Source organism: Rhinopithecus bieti, unplaced genomic scaffold, assembly GCF_001698545.2.
Source record: "Rhinopithecus bieti isolate Rb0 unplaced genomic scaffold, ASM169854v2 scaffold_79622, whole genome shotgun sequence".
Taxonomy (NCBI): domain Eukaryota; kingdom Metazoa; phylum Chordata; class Mammalia; order Primates; family Cercopithecidae; genus Rhinopithecus; species Rhinopithecus bieti.
This window is the reverse complement of record NW_016829846.1, coordinates 572,154-575,218: the sequence shown is the minus strand read 5'-3', so window position 1 is coordinate 575,218 and position 3,065 is coordinate 572,154. Positions and strand designations below refer to the sequence as shown.

General features: G+C 43.5%; 1 long non-coding RNA gene across 1 annotated transcript in view; it reads right to left on the bottom strand.

The window, feature by feature from the left end:
- Nucleotides 1-298: 298 nt before the first annotated feature.
- The window catches only part of LOC108524112 (uncharacterized), a 4,987-nt gene continuing 2,220 nt past the window's right edge, over nt 299-3,065 (bottom strand). The window contains exons 2-3 of the long non-coding RNA XR_001883979.1: nt 1,374-1,470; nt 299-335 (exon numbers count right to left, since the gene is read on the bottom strand). This is a non-coding gene — a long non-coding RNA (uncharacterized LOC108524112). The remainder of the gene's footprint in view (nt 336-1,373; nt 1,471-3,065) is intronic.

Sequence of the window (3,065 nt, the reverse complement as noted above, 5' to 3'; positions counted from 1 at the left end):
ACTTTAAAACAAGTAAAGACCACACTACTTGGATAATAGAGACATGAAACTTCATTTCCTGGTGTTGTTACTGCTTTTATCTTTAATTTTCCACATAACCATACTTCTCTTCATATTAGAACATATTCTATACCTAATAACAATGGTAGTTAGGTCCTTCTCTCAAACGTAAACTATCAGAGTATCAAGTCATCTCTAATTTTAGAGAATTCTTTAAATCTCAAAACAACACCCTGGAAAACAAAAGGTAGGTACCTTTCTCACCAGCATCAAGGGCATCATCTTCAAGGTCATCATCAAAATCTCTCGGCCATCTTCCACATAACCAATACCATCTGCAGGGACAAAATTTAATACTGGGATCAAATTTCTAAAAGTGGCTAATAATATTTTAGCCATGACCAAAAAAACCTTTTATATCTGCTCAGATGTTTTCCTGGCCTGTGCTATTTTAAGTGCAGCAGAATTCTGTTCACACAGGTGTCAGACAATGCACAGCATCCACACAGCAGGTGTGGAGTCAAAACCAAATGATACATATTATACCTAGCTAGGTGACCTCAGGAAACGATTTGGCCCATAGGATCAAAGTCTGCCACAATAGGATGCTTTACAGCAGTTTTACTCTACCGGAAGAATAAAAGAATCAAGATTACCACAAGTCCAGAGAGAGATATCCCAGTCTACAAGGGAAAACTGGCAATATAGCTGAATCCAATTACAGAAGTAGAAACATAAATAGTCACAGGCACAATCTACATGCTCCCCGTGGTCAGCATTCACATGGCCATGAAGTCAGACCCTACCAGTGAGAACCAATGAGCTTTCAGAAGGGGCACAGGACATTAGGACAAGACTTTGTATGGTGCTTTCTGCTGACCAAGTTAATTTTCATACCTAGAACCTCATATATGCCTCACAACTCTGGGAGAAGGTAGTTTTCTTATCCCCATGTTATAGATGAAGAATCTGAGGTGCAAAGAGATTAAGTGATTTGTCCAAGGTCATAGAATTGGAAAGTAGGAACGATGGATCCTGAACCTGCATTCCTTAATTCCAAGCGCTGTGCATGGGCCCCACAGACAAGGGCTCCTCCCAATTCTTACACAGCCATCACCTGGAGGATTTATACTACATCCTGAGGTATGTGCCTAGATTCTCCAAAATATCCCCAAATAAACGTCCTGCTGTTCTGCTTCCTCATCCTCAAATAATTAAAGGAAAATCCAAACCAAAGGTAAAATCCTAACAGTGCCTTACATTTGCCCAGGCAAAGCAGCAACTCCACTACATGAGTGCAAATCTACAAGAAGCAATTAACACAGTGCTTAGGAAGCAACATCTCCATCTCCACCCCACCCCGCCCCACCTACCATCATCCACAATCCAGTCATCATCCTGGCGTGCCTGAACCAGCTTCGAATACTGTTCTTCATCAACTTCTTCATAAACACCTGTGAAGTCCTCGACCTACCATTATACAAGTTTCAGAAAAAAAGCTTCAAATAGAGTGAAAGTGTTAAACAATTCTGATGAAAAAATTGTCAAATTGAAACTGGAATGGCAGCCTGAAGGAGTAGCTGCAACCAAATCATGAGTTCTGACATTCAACACCACTACAGGGTTTTCCTTAAATAGACATCAATTAACTTAGTATTCCTTTTAGGTGGGTGTTAACATAAGATATTAAATGATTCCATTAGCATAATACACTTGTCATACCATCAATTACTCATCTATTTCATAAAAAACAAACTGAATTATAGCCAATTCTTCATTAGCTGCTTTGGGGATTATTCACTTGTAATTTCTAGACTAGTTTCTCCTACACTTAGCAAACCTGTAAGGCATGCCACTTCCCTCTCCACTAGCTAATGTACACTCTGCGAATAGACGATAATTTTCATGCTTGTTCAACCAAACAAATATAATTCAAAAGGAAAATCTCTCTCATCCATCCGTCTCCAAAAATTAGCAAAACAAACATATTGTATATTCTACAGGCAAACCAGAAATAGCTTTTGAGTGACCCTGTTTGTATTACCACTGACACCCCACCGTTCTCAGATCTTGAAACCGCACAAGGACTTAAATGCTGAGCTATTTGAAAGGCAAGTCCAGAGAGTGGCAGGTCCTCCAATCACATTGGCTGCCTGACTGCAAGAGGGTCAGAACACCATGAGCTACTGGTATGAGTAAATCAGACAACCTCTACACAGCTAAAGCAACAAATGAAAGATACACACCAATGCTGCAGCTGCCCATGGGGAAAGGCCAGTGACTTTGCAGATGAGACTCTGGTGGGCTGGTTTGCAAAATCTCATAGATACTTATCAAAAATTACCAAAGGCTGGGCACAGTGGCTCATGCCTGTAATCCCAGCACTTTGGGAGGCCCACGTGGGTGGATTACCTGAGGTCAGGAGTTCGAGGCCAGCCTGGCCAACACTGTGAAACTGCATCTCTACTAAAAATACAAAAATTAGCCAGGTGTGGTGGCACATGCCTGTAGTCCCAGCTACTCAGGAGGCTGAGGCAGGAGAATCGCTTGAACCCGGGAGGCGGAGGTTGCAGTGATGCAGTGAGCTGAGATCATGCCACTGCACTCCAGCCTGGGTAACAGATCGAGTCTCCGTCTCAAAAAAAAAGGACCCAATTCTTGGCCAGGCGCAGTGGCTCATGCCTGTAATCCCAGCACTTTGGGAGGCCAAGGCGAGCAGATCACTTGAGGTCAGGAGTTCGAGACCAGCGTGGCCAACGTGGTGAAACCCCATGTCTACTAAAAATACAAAAATTAGCCAGACATGGTGGTGGGCACCTGCAATCCCAGTTACTCAGGAGGCTGAGACAAGAGAATCGCTTGAGCCTGGGAGGTGGAGGTTGCAGTGAGCCAAGAACGTGCCACTGCACTCCAGCCTGGGTGAGAGAGCGAGATTTAAAAAAAAATTCTCCCATTCTCTCAAGAGTTCTACCTCAGCCGGGTGTGGTGGCTCACGCCTGTAATCTCAGCACTTTGGGAGGCCAAGGCAGGGGGATCACCTGAAGTCAGGAGTTCCAGGCCAGCCT